Source organism: Rhinatrema bivittatum, chromosome 4 (assembly GCF_901001135.1).
Source record: "Rhinatrema bivittatum chromosome 4, aRhiBiv1.1, whole genome shotgun sequence".
NCBI lineage: Eukaryota > Metazoa > Chordata > Amphibia > Gymnophiona > Rhinatrematidae > Rhinatrema > Rhinatrema bivittatum.
This window is the reverse complement of record NC_042618.1, coordinates 342737534-342757662: the sequence shown is the minus strand read 5'-3', so window position 1 is coordinate 342757662 and position 20129 is coordinate 342737534. Positions and strand designations below refer to the sequence as shown.

The 20129-nt window shown below is 44.9% G+C and overlaps 1 protein-coding gene across 2 annotated transcripts in view; it reads left to right on the top strand.

Moving 5' to 3' along the window:
- Positions 1-20129, top strand: part of SLC16A5 (solute carrier family 16 member 5) — a 63429-nt gene that overhangs the window by 13034 nt on the left and 30266 nt on the right. The window contains exon 2 of one of the 2 annotated variants that reach the window (XM_029600571.1): positions 19131-19359. The exons of the other annotated variant lie outside the window; for it this stretch is intronic. The gene's annotated coding sequence lies outside the window, so the exon portion shown is untranslated. The remainder of the gene's footprint in view (positions 1-19130; positions 19360-20129) is intronic. 2 annotated transcript variants of the gene reach the window in all.

Here is a 20129-nt window from a genome sequence, read left to right as displayed (position 1 = left end):
ACCCTATCACCATCTTTGTTTTCCCCTTCATTCCTGAGACTCCCTGGCACCAATGAGCTGATAAAGAGTTAAGATAACCTCCAAAGACATCTGGTGTCTCTTAACAATGGAGAAGATCAAAGACTAATACTGAAATACCTTCCTATAAAGCTAGTTGTAAATCTTTTGTTAAAGTGGAAATTGAAACATCTAACTTGCAGTCACTGGACTAAAGTCAGAGAGAATAAGATATATAAAGCTGTGCGCATCAGTGAATCGTTCAATGAGCCACGAACAAGAGAGCGAATAGCTTCTATATGTGGCGTTTCCGGCATCATACAGTCCTTCATTTTCGAGAATACACAATTCCATAGCAGGCAGGACCTATGAGGAGAGTATTCTTTGTATAATACCTTTTCTTTGTTCTTATGACTGCAATCTTATTTACTTGATTAATCTACGTAATGCCTACTGTGTTGTGTGCTTGTATTTGATATTCATTTTGATGATGTTTCTCTTTACTGATTTCATACCATATATTTACAACATTTAGTAAACTAAGTTTTGCTTTACCAGATTGTATGTAGAGTGTCATATGACATAATATACATTCATATGGCCACCATATACATATACAAAGGGTTTTAGCTAACAGGAACCACAGAGCTTGCAGTAAGATTGTTGCTGTGTGAATCCTGGGTGTTAGTGCTGTTATGATGTGGCAAGTTTACTATAAAAGTTCTGAGTATGTTTTTGGCAGGGTTTTGTAGTGCATCACAATGTGCCTAGAAGTGGAGGGAGTTTGTTTTGTTGTTAATGAGATCTAGAACCTAATTGTTAGGATTCTGAGGTATCAGATGGTGTGTGAACCCCTGGGCCGAAGTGAGAGGTGTTCCTGCCCACGGGGAGGTGCCCTGTGAGCCTCACTGTCGGGAGGCTAGGTGTCAGCTAAGGAAGGCACAGAATGAATAGAGTCTTTATTAATAGAGATAGAAGCACTACCCGTGGAGCGAGAGGTGCCAGAGCGAGATGGTCATACAGGCCCTGAGACACAGGGTCGATGGGATAGGCAGTGCCCTGAGGGAATACCTCCATAGTGCTGGTAGTAGTCTGTAAAGTGGGTACACCAGAGAGGTCTCTTGTAGCGAAGGTAGTGGCCCGCAAAGCGGGGTACACCAAAGAGGCCTTGATGGAGATGGTAATGGCCCGCGGAGCGGGGTACGCCAATGATATCCTCGGTAGTGATGGTCAAAGCCCACAGAGTGGGATATTCAGATGAAGTCTTTAGAAGAGGCAACAGCGACCCACAGAGCAAAGAGCACAGTTGAGGCCCGAGGTGGAACTGGTATTAGCGCGGGGTACACTGATGAGGGTCCTCGGTCGGTCTAGTAACGGTCCGCAAGGTGGGAAGTGCCTGTGAGGTCCTTGGTAGCGTAGTAGAGCAGGCACCTCTGATGGAGCTCTCTGTAGCGATGGTAATGGCCCGCAGCATGGGGTACACCCGATAGGCACTTGGTAGGCAGGAAGTGATCCGCAGAGCAGAGTATTCACAAAGAGCAAGTTGGTTCCAGGAAGCCCCGGGAAACGGAGCAGACGTAGTTCCAGGCGTAAGGCCCTCCGAGGAGCAGATAGCCAGGACGAGAGAGAGGCCCCTGAGGAGCGGGTACCTGAGTCGTCCATGTCGGAACCGGAATCTGGAACGCAGGTCCTCAGGAAGCGAGGCAGAAATAGCAAGGATGAGACTCTTTGCCAAATCGTCTTCGGAGAGGGCCAGCAGGTTTAAATATCCACAGATCCTGACGTCATCATGAGGAGTCGCCCCCGAGGTTCCCGCCATGACGTGGATAAGATCAGCCTGTGTGCGCGCGCACGTGCCCAGAGGGACCTGATGGCAAGATGGCAGCCGGCAGTGTCCGTGCCGGCCCGGGAGGCCTGGAAGAGGTAGGCAGGTCATAGGTAGCTAGCAGAGGCTGCCAATCTACCCCATGAAGTCAGGGAAATGAGGAAAGAGGTGAGCAGAAGTGGTGCAGCCATCTGCGACCGACGGGTGTAACACTAATTAGTTAAATATAATTAAAAAATCATATAATTCAATAGAAATAAAAATTACATGACATCATCTTGGGTTAAAGGCACACACTACCTGTTCAACCCCAACTGATTAACAAGGTAGAGATTACTAAACAGTTTGGTACAGGTTAAGGGGCAGCTCTGGTAGAGTTTAAGGATCACATTCATAGAGATCTAAGGGTCACATTTCTGCAACCAGGGTCATAGTGTCTACTTATAGGTAATAAATAATAATAACACATTTTGAATAATACCCCCTCAAAAACATGTAAGAATCTCCAAGCTCGTGGTGTTGTCTGTTGTCTACAGGGTGAGGGTGCACATTTTCACTTGGCCATAGGTGCCAAATTGTTGGCTACGGCTCTACTACAATATTAAGACTAACACTGACACCAGGTCATGGGAAACTATTGCTAGGACTTCCCCAGATAAAGGAAGTGTCTACAACAATAATTTCAGCACTTTGAAACCCTAGGATGACAACTGGAGGTGGAAAAGGGGGAGTGGTAGAAACAGCATGCTCCAGACCAAATCAACAACTCAGGGCCACCCATCTTGCTTAGAAACATGTGCCCCAGTTGGGGGCCGATGCAATACAAAGCACAGAAAGTGGGCGGTGAAAAGTCAGCGCCCGCTTTCTTAATGCGCGCATGGCGCCCGCAAAGGGGGGGGCGCCATGCTATACCCAAATTAGGGGTCGCGGCTGCCGGTAATGAAAACCGACGCCAAGTTTACCAGCGTCGGTCTTCATAAATCAGCGGTCTGCCAAGGTTTGTTTTTTTTTAAGTAGAAAAAAAAAGAAATTTATTTATTTTTAATTTTTATATACCGGAATTCCTGTATACAATACAAATCAATCCGGTTTATATGGAATCAATCCGGTTTATATGGAAAAGCATGCTTTTATACTATAAAAGTAAGCTTTAAGTAAGTATTTAACATAGCATAGTAGTTTTTTACTGCACCTTTTAGTATTTACTTTTTTATTTTCTCTCTGGTATAGACCTTAACCCATGGTGTCAATGTGCACTGTACTGCACTAGTTTACGTACTGAAATTCTATTATGTACTGTAAATGTTGCTAGTTTATGTAGTGTAATTTGACTGTTTATTTCCCATACACTGAGTCTGCAGCTAACCCAGCCTATTGCAGCATGCTTTGAACTCTCTTGTTGGAAAAGCATGATATAAATAAGCGACAACGATTTTTTTTTCTGCTATTTTATGTATTACTCTGGCAGTGCATGAACCCTGAATATGAATCTGAAATCTGAGAGTAAGAGTGATGTTAACCCAATGCATGCAGTGACTTTCACCCAGTTTCTTATCAAGGGTCTCTATTCCATTCAGTAAGACACTATTTGTTTTCATAAATTATTTAGGAAGGAGCTCCCAAAGGTCTCTTGAGTACCCTCTCTAGCATATTCATCTGGCATCAAAATGGCCTGTCCAGCCTGCCTAGTTGATATTCATCCACTTTGGGTAGACGCACATATAAATTGCCATATGCAGCTTGACCAGAAGCACTGTTGTAAGGTAGCAAGGGGTGACAAGGGCCCCCCTAAAAGAATGACTTGTCACCCCAACCTTGACCAGTACTTGTAAGCCGGTCTGGCTGGTGCCATCGTAGGTGCCTCTTCCCTCCTCCCTTCTGCTTGCAATCACTTGGTTGAAACCCGAGCTGTTTGAATCGCAGGGCTCTTGTATCTACAGAGTTTGGTGCAGTTTAAACTTGAGCTGTTGGAACTGCATGTGGCCTGCACAATTCAAATCCTAATCACCTTTGAAGTTCTCTTTAAAAAAAAAATTGGTGTTATATTGACCACCCTCCAGTTTTCAGGAACTGTGGCTGTTTTTAATGATAGGTTACAGATTACTAGTAACAGATCTGTAATTTCCTATTTGAGTTCTTTCAGAACTCTGGGTGAATACCATCCAGTCCTGATGATTTGTTACTCTTTAATTTGTCAATTTGCTCTATTACTGTCCTGTCTGCACAGGTGTTTTTCGGTTTATTCACTATCATTCTACTTTCACAGTGACCTGCTTCCAGAGCAGCTTTTCTGTTTCTGTGCCAATGCTGTGGGCCTGCTTTTTCTGTAATACTGCTAACTGGTGGTCAGCCTGCTGGTTCACAGCCTTTGCTGTATTTAGTGAACCTGACTCTAGAGGGTTACCTTCTGATTGGAAGCAGCAGTAATTGGGAGTTTTTGCCTTGTGCTTTTCAGTTATGGCTGGCCAGGCTTGTATGCAGCAGCATTTAATTCGGCCAGCCCTACAAAATTATTTTCATGTTACCAGTTCTTATTTTTGTGGCCCAGACTAAGCTGGTCGCTCTAATCTTCAGTTTATGCACAATAAAACTCTGTTATTTGTTTTGCCTATTAATAAAATTTGAATTAAGCTATCTGTTTAAGTTGTGCATAGGAAACATATAACAGAGACAGAACTATAATTACATCTTCCAATTTCACAATGATTTGCTTCTGGTATGGGTATCTCCCCAACATCCTTTTCAGTAAATACTGAAATAAAGAATTAATTTAGTTTTTCTGCTTTTACCTGTTGATCTGCTGGCAATCCAGCTGACTCCCCTGAAAGGCTTCTTGCTTTGAATGAACTTGAACATTTTTTTATTATTAGTTTTTTTCTCTATGGTAAACTCTTTTTCAAATTCTCTATTGCCAGAGTTTATGCTCTTTCATATTTTCCTTATTTGGATCTGCTTTCCATTTTCTGAAAGGTTCCCTTTTAGCTTTAACTAACTCTTTCATCTCACCCTTAAACCATGCTGGCAGTTGTTTGGTCTTCATCTGACCTTTTTAAATGTGTGGGATGCATTTTATCTGGACTTCTAGGGTCCAATATTTAAAGGTAGCTGGGTATGTAACTTAGCCGGATATAATTTATCTGGCTAAGTTACATGGGGTATTCACTATTCAGTGGCACAGCTATACTGCTGCATATCCATGTGAAAGTTGCTACTTAGCTGGATAAGTTATATCAGGCTAAATTAGACCTGCTGTATGACAGGTCTAACGTATCCAATTAACTTAATTGGATAAGAGCGAATATTGCTATTTATATGGTTAAGCATAGCTGGATATTCAGCAGTCGCCACTTAGCTGGATAAGTTAAACTTATACTTATCCAGCTACATGTCCCTAAATGTGCTCTGAATATCGGCTTCCCCATGTGGTATTTTTAATCAAAGTCCACACTTCATCCAAACTTGTAATCTTTGTAACTATTCTTGCTGGGGCCAATATTCAGCCACTATCTGGCTGAGCAAGTGTTGTGTAGGCCTCGAAGGCCTTGCATTCTTATGAGATGGACGGCCTCTAAAGGCCTTGCATTCTGTTGAGATGGAGGGGTGTTTAGTGTGCCCTTGGGCCTTGGACCAAGCCCAGACCTTCAGGGCCGGGCCGAGGGTTGACGGTGTGTCCCACGATGGCTGACGGTCTGGCCCTCTGCCAGGCCTGCAAGCTCCCAAGGCCAACACCCAAGGATGTTGGAAGTTGAATGGTCCTCCGACCATTCCGAGCCCTTTCGGACCTGCCGCTTGAATCGGCAAGGAGCAGCAGGCCGGCCTGAGGTTGAGGGCAGATGGAGGCCTTGACACGTAGGCAGGACTATAGTCGATGCGACGGCCTCGCAGACAAAATACTTAGTTGATGCGACGGCACCACTGACAAAGACACTTGGTGGATGTGACGGCATCACTGACGCAGACATTTGGTTCTTGACAACACCTGGGAGGAAGGACAATTGCACTGTCTCTCAGGGCGCCCTACTCAGGCCACCCGCGGGACTGAGTCACGGACCACCCTGTCCCACTGCGTGGCCTACACAGCCCTTGGAGGCTGGTCACGGACGACGAGGAGAGTGGGACAAGTGCGGGGAAGATACAGGCAAAGAGGAACTCCAATGACGAAGCCGGTGTCATCCGAAGCTCCCTCTATGGCTGGCGGGAACAGAGGCTCTGGAGCACAAGGACAATCCCACCTGCAGGCCACCTCATTCTCGGGCACACATCATCCGAGAGAACAGGCCTATAGGATCAAAAGGCTCAGGAGCACCAGACGAAGATGCAGGGAAGAACATCCTGGAAGGCAGGCCCATCAGGAAGTGGAAGATCAAGACGAGACATCAGGACATGGACTGAGACCTCAGGCAAAACACCAAGACATGAAGATGTGGTCCAAGTACAGATCCCTGAGGCACTCCACTGTTTACCCTTTTCAACTGAGAAAATTGACCATTTAATCCTACTCTCTGTTTCCTGTCTTTTAACCAGTTTGTAATCCACGAAAGGACATCACCTCCTATCCCATGACTTTTTAGTTTTTGTAGAAGCCTCTCATGAGGGACTTTGTCAAATGCCTTCTGAAAATCCAAATACACTACATCTACCGGTTCACCTTTATCCACATGTTTATTAACCCCTTCAAAAAAATGAAGCTGATTTGTTAGGCAAGACTTCCCTTGGGTAAATCCATGTTGACTGTGTCCCATTAAATCATGTCTTTCTATATGCTCTACGATTTTGATCTTGAGAATAGTTTCCACTATTTTTCCTGGCACTGACGTCAGGCTCACTGGTCTATTGTTACCCGGATTGCTCCTGGAGCCTTTTTTAAATATTGGGGTTACATTGGCCACCCTCCAATCTTCAGGTACAATGGATGATTTTAATGATAGGTTACAAATTTTAACTAATAGATCAGAAATTTCATTTTTTAGTTCCTTCAGAACCCTAGGATGCATACCATCTGGTCCAGGTGATTTGCTACTCTTTAGTTTGTCAATCTGGCCTACTACATCTTCCAGGTTCACAGTGATTTCGTTCAGTTCGTCTGACTCATCACCCCTGAAAACCATCTCTGGAACTGGTATCTCCCCAACATCCTCATTAGTAAACACGGAGGCAAAGAATTCATTTAGTCTTTCTACAATGGCCTTATCTTCCCTAAGAGCCTCTGTTCCCTCTATGGCTGGCGGGAACAGAGGCTCCAGAGCACAAGGACAATCCCACCTGCAGGCCACCTCATTCTTGGGCACACATCATCCAAGCGAACAGGCCTATACAATCAAAAGGCTCAGGAGCACCAGACGAAGACGCAGGGAAGAACATCCTGGAAGGCAGGCACATCAGGAGGTGGAAGATCATGACGAGACATCAGAACATGGACTGGGACCTCAGGCAAAACACCAAGAGAAGAAAACGTGGTAGAAGGCAGACGAGACGGGGAGCTCCAAGAAGAACAAAAGACCTTACAAGGCTTTGGCAGGCGGGAGCCTCCAGAGAGGATGACGCTCCGATGCAAGGCAATGACAGATTGAGAAGACAGCCCTTTGTAGGGCTCAAGCAGGAAGTTCACTTAAAGGTGGGTCAGCACACTTCCTGTGTCTGGCCCTTTAAATCTGGCAGAGAGGCGCGGGCCAGCGCCTAAGAAGCAAGCAGGAGTAGGGCTGTGCAGGACCGTGGAAAGCAGCCTGTACAGCGTCATCGCGTAGAGACTCAGGCAGGGCCTGAGGATCAGGCTCCAGCCGCTGCGGGGAGCCCCGGGGTCGGCTCCAGCCGCCGGAAGGAACCGGCCTAGAGCCGCGAGGGTAGTAATTGCGACAGGGGCAGTCCCAGCCCCATGGAGAGAGGCAGAAAGTCCGCGGCACCGGCCGCGGTGAAGATAAGGATCCAGAGCAGCCTCCGGGCCGCGAGGGGCAGGCAAGACCGCGGCTCCTGCCGCGTTGAAGGCCCGACGGCAGCGTCCTGCCGCGTCGGGTGAAGAATGGCAGCGGCATGGTGAGTGAGTGCACCGGCCCTGACTGGATAAGTTTATCTAGCTAACTATAGGGTAGCCATATAGCTGTCCTAGACTTATCCAGCTAAGGGGGTCAATTATCAAATTGTTTTATGGCGTTTTCGCATGCATTAAGGCGTTTTCGCATGCGAAAAATGCTTTTAACTTATGCGAAAAGCACCATTACGCATGGTGTGATGCAAATTTGGAAAAGGGGAGGATTTTGGGGCGGGCCTTATAGCTAGGCTCGCCCTCTCTCTCCCCCCCCCCGTGGTTGTAGGTAGGAATTGCAACAATTGTGGTACTTACCGCAAAGTGCGAAAAGTTATCGCACTCTGCGGTAATACCTATGCGAAGCAGTAAGATAGCGCACTTTGCGATAAACAGGCTATTATCATAAAACACACCCCTTTTCTTATCGCATGCGATATTTACTGCATTTTGATAAATCCAGGCCTAAGCCGGATAAGGCTAATAAATATTGGCATTTATCCAGCTATCAGGCCGATACAGTACAGTGCGCTCCAACAGAGCACACTGTTAGCCTGCTCTTGGACGCGCGTTTTCCCTTACCCCTTATTCAGTAAGGGGCAGAAAACGCGGGTCCAACCCGTGGCACCTAATAGCGCCCTCAACATGCATATGCCCTATTAGGTATGCGCACGGGATACAGAAAGTAAAATGTGCAGCCAAGCCGCACATTTTACTTTCAGAAATTAGCGCCGACCCAAAGGTAGTGATTAAATTATTAGGAATGTAGACAGCCGGGTGGCTGGTGGGCTTGAGGATTACCTGGTAACATGCCTACCTGGTGCGAAGGTGGCAGACCTCACATGTCACTTATATAGGATTTTAGTCAGTGCTGGGAAGGAGCCGGCTGTTGTGGTACATGTGGGCACCAACGACATAGGAAAATGTGGGAGGGAGATTCTGGAAGCCAAATGTAGGTTCTTAGGTAGAAAGCTTAAATCTAGAACCTCCAGGGAAGCATTCTCTGAAATGCTCCCTGTTCTACGTGCAGGTCCCCAGAGGCAGGCAGAGCTCCGGAGTTTCAATGTGTGGATGAGACAATGGTGCAAGGAAGAGGGATTCAGTTTTGTAAGGAACTGGGAAACCTTTTGGGGAAGGGGGAGTCTTTTCCGAAGGGATGGGCTCCACCTTAACCAGGGTGGAACCAGACTGCTGGCGCTAACCTTTAAAAAGGAAATAGAGCACTAAAGGAAGAGGGAAGAAGCATGCACAGCACACGCTTCTTCTCAGGACTCCTGCGCATGCGTCAGAACCGCCAACAACTCAGCACTGGGAGCAGGAGCAGTGGTGGGGGAGGGGTGGGGCAAACAGGTGACGTCATTCAAAGGCCAGCACGGGGGTGGGGGCAAACAGGTGACGTCACTTCAAAGGCCAGCACGATGCCTTTGAAATTGTGGCGCCAGAGGCAACTGCCTCTCTCGCTAAGTGAATTTTAGGCCTGTATACAATATAGCATATAATATACATCACCGTGAGGACACCAGGGAGATGGAGTTTACTGTTACTTGTTCCCTCTGTAAACCCTGCTCTTTGTAGATCCGCTCCTGACCTATGCTGATCAGTTCCTGTTTTTTTTAATAATTCTTCAGTTTTCCTGACTCTCGGTGGAAAAGCGTGATGATAAATAAATGATGATGATGATGATGATGATGATGAAGGGTTAGCTGCGTCTTTAAATTTTGAAATATCTTACATGCACACTTGTCACATTTTCTCCTTCTTATAGAATTTATAATTTATTCAGATCCATTTTATGAACATGGATATGGCTCTGTGCTAAATTATGTTTAAGTTATATGTTTAAGTTATAGGGTCTGTATAGGGTCACCCTTGAGATAAAATAGAGATTTTGTTCCTGGGATGCACCATGGGTTGTTTTGAATTTGGGAACAGATTCAGTTTTTCAGCTACTTGACATAAATGTAGCTATCTTTTTTTTTTTTTAGAGTTTAGGGGTAAGGATAATATTGGTGCGACACTTATTTGTTCATTGGAAACATGAATCTGGGGCGACTGGGAACTTAACTGAGGTGAAAGAAAGAGAGAGGCAGGCACAGTTTCAGCTTTATTGAAACAAGATAAATCATATTAACATATTATTGAGAAGTGTTCGCAAGAGCTAGGAGTACAGTTCGCATCAGAGCAATACCAAACTTACTTTAAAAGAATTAAACAGAAATCTGTTAGTGCTGAACTAAGAGAAATGCAGTATACATTAGTATTGAGATTTTATTTCTCACAGAAAAAGAGCGTTTTTCTGTGAGAAAAACGCTCTTTTTCTCACAGAAACTCCGTGCCTCAGATCAGTGTGTAAAGTGTGGTCAAGATGTTGGTACTTTGGGCCATATGTTTTGGAGATGGACCTCATTAGAACCTTTTGGGGAAAAGTTGCAGCCTTACTTGGGGTTTTGTTTTCACTGCACCTGGAGGGATTATCGTTTTTTGATATTTAGAGATGGTGAATCAGCAGCAGAAGCCCTGGCTCGGGAAAGCTTGATTGATTGCGAAGGGATTGATTCTACAGCATTGGAGATCTACAGACACTCCCCCACTGATGGAATGGAAGAATGCCCTGCATGAACTGATGATTATGAAGAAATATGTTTGCAAGTTTGCAGATGTCTGGAAAAATAGACTTTTTTTTTTAAATATATGACTGCCATACATTTCATCTTTGCCTCACAAGGCCCGTAGTCAGGTTCTAAATGATATACCCACTGGGCGGGTAAATAGTTGGATAGCTTTCATAAGAAAGGTTGAGCAGTTTTGCTATATATAGTTAATTGCCCTTGGTTTATCAAAGATAAGAACATAAGAAAATGCCATACTGGGTCAGACCAAGGGTCCATCAAGCCCAGAATCCTGTTTCCAACAGTGGCCAATCCAGGCCATAAGAACCTGGCAAGTACCCAAAAACTAAGTCTATTCCATGTAACCATTGCTAATGGGTGTGGCTATTCTCTAAGTGAACTTAATAGCAGGTAATGGACTTCTCCTCCAAGAACTTATCCAATCCTTTTTTAAACACAGCTATACTAACTGCACTAACCACATCCTCTGGCAACAAATTCCAGAGTTTAATTGTGCATTGAGTATAAAAGAACTTTCTCCGATTAGTTTTAAATGTGCCCCATGCTAACTTCATGGAGTGCCCCCTAGTCTTTCTATTATCCGAAAGAGTAAATAACCGATTCACATCTACCCGTTCTAGACCTCTCATAATTTTAAACATCTCTATCATATCCCCCCTCAGCCGTCTCTTCTCCAAGCTGAAAAGTCCTAACCTCTTTAGTCTTTCCTCATAGGGGAGCTTATCATTTTGGTAGCCCTTCTCTGTACCTTCTCCATCATAATTATATCTTTTTTGAGATGTGGCGACCAGAATTGTACACAGTATTCAAGGTGCGGTCTCACCATGGAGCGATACAGAGGCATTATGACATTTTCCGTTTTATTCACCATTCCCTTTCTAATAATTCCCAACATTCTGTTTGCTTTTTTGACTGCCGCAGCACACTGAACCGACGATTTCAATGTGTTATCCACTATGACGCCTAGATCTCTTTCTTGGGTTGTAGCACCTAATATGGAACCCAACATTGTGTAATTATAGCATGGGTTATTTTTCCCTATATGCATCACCTTGCACTTATCCACATTAAATTTCATTTGCCATTTGGATGCCCAATTTTCCAGTCTCACAAGGTCTTCCTGCAATTTATCACAATCTGCTTGTAATTTAACTACTCTGAACAATTTTGTGTCATCTGCAAATTTGATTATCTCACTCGTCGTATTTCTTTCCAGATCATTTATAAATATATTGAAAAGTAAGGGTCCCAATACAGATCCCTGAGGCACTCCACTGTCCACTCCCTTCCACTGAGAAAATTGTCCATTTAATCCTACCTTCTGTTTCCTGTCTTTTAGCCAGTTTGCAATCCACGAAAGGACATCGCCACCTATCCCATGACTTTTTACTTTTCCTAGAAGCCTCTCATGAGGAACTTTGTCAAACGCCTTCTGAAAATCCAAGTATACTACATCTACCGGTTCACCTTTATCCACATGTTTATTAACTCCTTCAAAAAAGTGAAGCAGATTTGTGAGGCAAGACTTGCCTTGGGTCTTGGGAGGGCTGATAAGTGTTTAGAGAGGAATTTGTTCAGTTGGATGATTCCTGCCTATGCTGTGCCCTGATGTATGAAGGTAATTCTGCTGTGTTGTGATTCATTTGTAGTGTTTACTGTGTGCATATTAATAAACAGATTTATACAAAAATATCCACTCTGAAGGAAAAAGACAAAGGGAGAACATTTAAACAGAAAAGAGAAAAGGACACCAGAGAAAAATAAATGAACTGAAACAAAAACAGAGAATTATAAAAAGACATGCTGAGCCAGAAAATATAAACCAAGTATACCAGAGGTTGGAAACTATTTTATAATCTAATAAAGAATATTAAGACCATCAGTTTAAAATATCCTGGGACCCAGTTCAATGTCTGACCTGCATATGTTTCCCGTACAGAATTTTCATATTGATAACAGCTGAATTTGGTTGTCTGTTTTTTTTTTTATGGTGCATACTTACCAGCCAGGACATACCCACCAGCCCTGAGGCTTTTTGTACTGGGCTTGTTATATTTTGAGCTGACAAATTTAAAGAGTGCACTTAAAGGTCTATTTTGAGAGTAGACTACTGCAATTTTTCAGAGGGACAGTCCATCGTGCAACAACTCCCCCCCCCCCCCCCAATCCAAATGGATTGCTTCCTCACTACTGGCACCATGAGGAGCGAGTTTGCCAGATTCGGCTATCAGAAACCTGGTAACATTACTCTAACCCCAATGCCACTGTAAACGGGGAAAGAAAGAGAAGCCCATGAAGGGCCCCATTAGAATCTGGGTGGGGCAGCATGATCATTGTTTGCACAAAGCAGCAGAGCAGGTAGGACCTGCCCTGGTGGCATCCTGCTAGTGCAGAGGGTGGTGGCCAAACTGCTGCTTGCTGGTGAACTCCATTACTCCTTCCTTGTGGAAAATGATCAGAAGAAAAAGCCTAGCTCTGTTTTGGAATGCTGACTAACTCAGGACAAGCTTGTCTGACAAAGGCAGGGCTAGCCCTTTTAGCTCAAAACATAACCTTAAAAGTTGTGCCCTTTCTCTTTGGCTGCTTCCTGCAGCATCTCTGACCAGTGTGAGCCTGGGAGCAGAGGAAAGGGTTCTAGCAAACCATCCCACTCCCAGTCACGGGGCACAGCTCTCCTTGGTATTCAGTGCCAGGGTTTCCTTTACAGATCACACAGAACCCAGATCAACAATCTGTTACTCACGGAGGCTGTCTCATTCAGGGCATGGTTATACCAAGTTACATCATTGGTATTCCCTGTTCAGAATCTGGGTGTTTCCTGCAGCAGTGCAGCTTCACTTTTCAACTCCACGCCACAGCTCTCAGCTATCAAGTTGCTCGATCACCGGGCCTCTCTTAACAACCCCTTTTAACCACCCCCTCCCTCAGCCCCCTCCCCCATCCGAATACCAATCCAGAGCCCTCAAGGGCAAGGCTGCTGTGTATCCTGGGTTAACAAAGATCTGAGGCTGTCTCAGTCTAAGTCATTGGAGAGCTTCACTGGCAGGGCAGCAGCCTTCCATCAGCTCAAGGCCCACCAAATTCATTTTTGTGCTAACCCCTAACAGCCATCATACATGTTTTTATCATTTCACACCTTGATTACTGCAACTCTTATACTCAGTTTACCTACTAGGAGTACAAGAAAATTACAAACAGTATCAAATACAGCTCTCATCTCCTTAGAGATCATATTGCCCCCAGTGGTTATGGATTTACATTCAGGCCGATACAGTAAAAGTCGCGGGAGAGTGGGCGAGTGCCTGCTCTCCTTTGTGCGCGATTTAGTATTCAAATGAAGGCCCGCGGTAAAAAGAGACACTAAGGACACTAGCGGGTCCCTAGCGCCTCTTTTTTGACAGGAGCGGTGGCTGTCAGTGAGTTTGACAGCCGATGCTCAATTTTGCCGGTTTCCGAACCCGTGGCTGTCAGCGGGTTTGAGAACTGACGCCGGCAAAATTGAGCATCTGGTTTTCAACCCGCGAGCCGCGGGCTGATTTTAAATTTTTATTTTTATTTTTTTAATTATTTTTTACTTTTGGGACCTCGGACTTAATATAGCCATGATATTAAGTCAGAGGGTGTACAGAAAAGCAGTTTTTACTGCTTTTCTGTACACTTTCCCGGTGCCAGCAGAAATTAGCGCCTACCTTTGGGTAGGCGCTAATTTCTGAAAGTAAAATGTGCGGCTTGGCTGCACATTTTACTTACTGAATCGCGCGGGAATAACTAATAGGGCCATCAACATGCATTTGCATGTTGCGGGTGCTATTAGTTTCGGGGGGGGGGTTGGATGTGCGTTTTCGACGTGCTATTACCCCTTACTGAATAAGGGGTAAAGCTAGCGTGTCAAAAATGCGCGTCCAAACGCAGGTTAACAGTGCTTGGTTGATTGTAACAGAAGGTCATGTATTTTTCCTGTTTCGCACCTTGGCTCTGGAACTCATTCCCATGCAAACCCTGAGGACTATTTGACTTTCAGGTGACTTACTAAAATATGGACATTTGTACAGGCTTTTATGGAAATAATTTGATATTGATGATGTTCTATTTGGATTTTAATTATGTTGTTTTATTTGGTTTTCCATCGATAAGCAGGGCTGAATTGGCCATGACATGTGGGTGACATCATCTGGCAGCACTGAATGGACTCATTTCTCCTAGCTAGTAGAGCTTTGAGCTCTACTGAGCATGTACAGGAATTCCCATGCAGGTGTTGCCTTATGAGCTTCCTCAATCATTTTTTGTCTGAGCACAGCATGGATGTGAACTCAGTCTCTTCATATATTTTTTCTCTCATGCTTCTAATTTTTCTTCATGTTTCCATTTGTTTTCACTTCGTAGTTACCTCACTGCCCAGCAGTACCCACAATAGCACTTTTCAGTGCTAATAAATAAATAAATAAATAAAAAGAGAAGAGTTTACTTGCCTTCTCAAGATGTCCTGCAAAAAGAAACCAACAGTGGGTTGCTTTAAGAACTGCATCTATGGCAAGGTAATATCCTTGTGATGCCACATGATCAGAACTAGCCAGAGAACAGATTCCAAGCTGGGATCTGGCAACAATCTTTATAAGATTCTTTATTGTTAAGCAATAGTAAACAAAACACGTTAGCTGGTTTGTGCACATCAACAAAAATAATTGTAATTTACAGTTCATATTCTCGAGGCTTCTCTCTCTCTCCCTGGGCTTCCCTCATCCCTCTGGCCCTGGTCTCTTATCCCCACTTGCAGTGGTCCACCCTATTCCAGAAACCTTGCTGGATTGAGACTTAAGAAGGACCGGTACAGCTAGCTGTACATGCTCCCTCACAGTCCCTTACTGATGAGCACAAACTGATACCCTGCCTGGGCCTGAGGCATGACTAGGCAAACTGCTATAATTTGGATGGATGTTCCCATGTACTCAGCACTCCAAGGCATACAAAATGGAGAAACTTCGTAAGTCTTTTCAAAGTCGTAGTGCAGCATCATCATTTGAGGAGTTCCTCAAAAACTTCCCCATCAGTAAGACAGGCTGAAGAATTGGGGTCGTATACTGCTGACCGTCCTTCATTGCAGAAGAAGCAGCATCATTCCATAGAGCCATCAGAAGCATTGGCCTTTCTTTGCATCCACTCCAATGCACAGGTCTTCCAAGCATGGTGCAACAGTGCTGTTGAAACATGATATTTTAGCCCTGTCGATGCATGTTGTATCTACACTGTTGTTGCATGCTATGGGGCACTGTCAACGCTCAACGCATCAGCGCTGTTAACACATGACACACAGTATGTTGGCACCGAAGACAAACAGTGCATGGACAATGCAGCCATATCGATGCATGGTGCACCAAAGCACAATGCACCAGCACACAGCACACCGTCAATTCATGGGATTCCAGTGCTGTCAACATAGGAACCATTAATGCATTCCCACTTGGCGGCACCAACATCATTACACTCAAAGCAGGGCCATTTGGTGCAGTTGAAGCCTGTGACCTCAAGAACTTCAAAGCATCCAGTGCCATTGAAGTGTAAGTCTTCAGCACCACCAAAGCTAAAAGCCTTGGCTCCATTGACATACCATGCAATGCCGGAAGCTCCAGACCATGGACATCATGTTGGACTACCAATGCAGATTTAGGACAGTCACCCAAGAACAAGAGTAGAGGGAGGTATGTTACAACTACTCCCGCCAATCACTACTGCTCTTACTCTATCAAGATTACTAGTAGAAAGGTTACGCTTAAAAACTCCAGATCCAATATATTCTCTGGTACCACTTACCTCAAAATAGATCTCCCATTCAAAGCCAGAAGCCCATCCTAGTTTCTGAAGAGAATGTTCCACTGCCCACATCAGGTCAGAGAACAAGTCAGTCATGCAACCAAGCTTCACAACTCTTTGTGTCTTACGGTCCTAATAGGTTTGGCATAGCAGTCACCGAACATACATTGTCTAACTGGATAGCAGACTCCATCCAGCACTGCTACACAGTCACAGGCACATAGATTACAGACTCTGTCAAAGCTTATCAAATTAGAGTTATGGCCTCTTCCGTTGCAAATCTGCAAACAGTACCACTCAAAGACATCTGCAAACTTGCAGCTTGGTCATCAGATCACACCTTTATGTCCCATTACTGTCTGGATAACCTTTCAAGAACTGACAGTAAATTTGTATAAGCAGTTTTGTGCAGCCTGTTCACCCAATAGTCTATTCTCCATGGTGGGATCTTGGTTGCTTATTTAGTAATCACTCTGCTGCATCTTTCAGCTTGGAACTGCCCCATATCATGGCTAATTTAGCCCTCTTTATTGATGGAAAAAGCAAATTTACTTACTGTAAACTATATTTTTCCTAGATAGCAGGATGAATTCGCCATGCTAAATACCTGCCCACCCTCCTGGAGATTCAACTACCTAGCTAAAGTTAGGTTTAAAATTGACTAAGAGGGCTCACAAGGTAATGCCTGTGTGGTAATTACTGCACATGCTCAGTAGAGCTAAAAGCTCTACTAGCTAGGAAGGACAAGAATGTGTGGTGCCACGGAATGTCATAACCCACAAGTCATGGATAATTCATCCTATGTATGGAAAACACTGTTTACAGTAAGCAAACTTGCTTTATGTTATGTTTTAGTCTTTTTTATATTTTGTTTTAGATGTGTTATTCATTTGTTTCATTGCACTTTGTTCCAATTAGTATTTATGTTTTTTGGCTATTCCTCACCTTAAACACTTTTAGCAGAAAGATGGGTTACACATCAAAAACAATAAACAATAAAGCTTATAGTGCACCACCTTCTCAATTTGCATTTGTAGATGAGATCTCCTGACTACAGTACTGGAGGCTGGGGTTTCAGCAGAGATTACTGTATATTAACTTCTACTTTCTACTACTTTTATATCTCCTTATGAATCCGAGAATATTATTAGTTATCCTAGCTGCTTTGTCAGACTGATTAGCCACCTCCTCCTCTGTTTCCTCTACCATCCTGTATAGCTGACTCTTCATCATAGACATTGAGATCTCCCTGTTTGTAGTACCAATGAACCCCTCATACTCCTGGATGCTCCTCAGCCCAGTCACCTCTTCCTACAGCTCCCTTATCTGTACCTTCAGGGAATCCAACAGTATTTACAGTCAGGCTCATCAACATGCATTTGCATGTTGATGAGCCTGACCCATTTGGACGCGTGTTTTCCATGTGCTATTACCCCTTACTGTATAATAATAGCGAGTGGAAAACGCGCGTCCAAACGGGGGCTAATGGTGCGCTCAGCCTGAGCACACGTACTGAATCGGCCTGACTGTAAATACTGTTGGATTTCTTGTCGGCGTGGAAAATGTGCATCCAACCCCCCTGAAACTAATAGCACCCTCAACATGCAAATGCATGTTGATGAGCCTGACTGTAAATACTGTTGGATTTCTTGTCGGCGTGGAAAATGTGCATCCAACCCCCCTGAAACTAATAGCACCCTCAACATGCAAATGCATGTTGATGAGCCTATTAGTTAGTCCTGCGTGATACAGAAAGTAAAATGTGCAGCCAAGCCGCACATTTTACTCTCAGAAATTAACGCCTGCGCAAAGGCAGGAGTAAATTTTGGCCAGCACCGGGAAAGTGTACAGAAAAGCAGAAAAAACTGCTTTTATGTACACCCTCTGACTTAATATCATAGCGATATTAAGTCAGAGCCCCCCCCCCCCCCCCAAAAAAAAAAATCTGCCCGCGGGTTGGAAAACAGACACTCAATTTTGCCGGCCTCCGTTTTCCAAACCCGTGGCTGTCAGCGGGTTCGACAACCGATGCCGGTAAAATTAAGCATCGGCTGTCAAACCCACTGACAGCTGCCGCTTCTGCCAATAAGGAGGCGCTAGGGACGTGCTAGTGTCCCTAGCACCTCCTTTTTACCGCGGACCCTCATTTGCATAGAGAATCGCGCACCCAGGAGACTGGCCTGGGCGCACATTGAGAGAGCGGGCGCTCGCCTCGGAGCGCTGGCTCTCCCGCGCATTTGACTGAATTGGCCCGAGTATTTGCACACTGTATATAGAATGGTGGTGGAAGTATCTTGTGTGATTATGATCAGCTTCGACAGGGATGAATTGAATGAGGTCGTTTTTATTTGTATTAGCATTAGTGATAGTTTATTTAATTAAAAGAAGGTTAACATATAATTTTACAAAGCTAAAAGATGTGTAAACATGCAAACTTTTAGGATTAGGATTATGGCCTCAGGCAATGCCCTTGGTACTGTGTTTCTGTGAGTATTGGTGATATATTTCAATAGTGGCTCTGTGTGTGTGTGTTTAAGCATTTATGTTCTGAGCGTATGTGTTAATGTGTGTGAAAATATTTCTGATAGTATCTGTGGAGGGCAATCTATTTTTTTTTTTCAGATTATTTGTGCCCCCTTTTGCAGATCTGAATCCTCAATAACTGATACCCTCTTTACCACCATGGATTCAGGGTTCCCGTATATCCCTGAAGTTTTCTGCTCTCTCCCTCTCAAAAAAATCGCTCCTTTAAGTTTATAGCATTTCATTGGCAGCAGTGGAAAGGAATAAGACCTTTCCATGTTTTAATATCTTTTTTTTTTTTTTTTTTTTACCGTGCATGTTGTAACAGCTCTGCAGCGGCAGCCAAGTACCTCGCGGTCCACGATCGGGCTCTACCCAACCTAATTTACTGTTTCATCATCACTGCCTTTGGAGTGCTTTCAAGGAGACACATTGCTGGCGACAGCCTGAGCTGGAGCTGTTTGACCTCTTTGTGGAATCGGCCCTTTGATGTGTTCTCTCGCTGCGTCTTGCTTCAGCAGTCACGGGTGACATTTGTTCCAGTGCGCCAGCCACAGGTACTGCTTTGCCTGCTCTTTGGTTGGCTAGGGCTTTGGTATGGCTGGCTATATGGGACGTTAGCATTCTTTTGCCCTATTGCCTGAAGCTGTGAGCCCTTCCCTTGTCGTTATGCAGTGACTGTTCTTTGTCTTGCCGGCCCTTAGTGAACTTGTGCTGACTGAGGCGGGAAGCAGAGGCAGGCTCTGCGGCCAAGGGTAGATGGAATCGATATGCTCGCTGATGGAGGAGGAGGAGGAGGAGGCTGAAACTCGAGCTGGGGCTCCCAGGGAGACTGCTGTTGTTGCACATTCCTGCAGGGTGACAGGCCTCCTCTTCTACCTGAGTCCCCAGTCTGCTCCGATTTATTCCCGCTGCCTGCACACCGATTTCCCCTCCACCTGCAGAGGCTGTAAGACCCCAGTCCTTGCCAGGTACCCGTGCTGTAGGACTCTTAAGTAGGAACCTTATGGATCATTGGCATAAAAACTAAACGGGAGCCCTGCAATATGAAGGCATTATGGTTGTGATGGAACGTAAAATCCATACTTTTCGTGCTTAAACGAAACTATTTTTCGTGTTTTATTTTTCTCTGTCTCCTTCACCGCTGGCTTTGCCTCGGCGGGTGAAGCGACAGTGGCTGGGTGGGAATGATGAGGGCCCAGGGGGGGGGGGGGGGGTGTGACTGCCAGCCGGCAGGGGGTGCTGCCGATCCGGTCCGGTATTTGCAGATCTCCAAGCCTGCTGATACAGGGTTTGAGCTGGAGAGCTTCCCAGTGAGTGGGGCTCG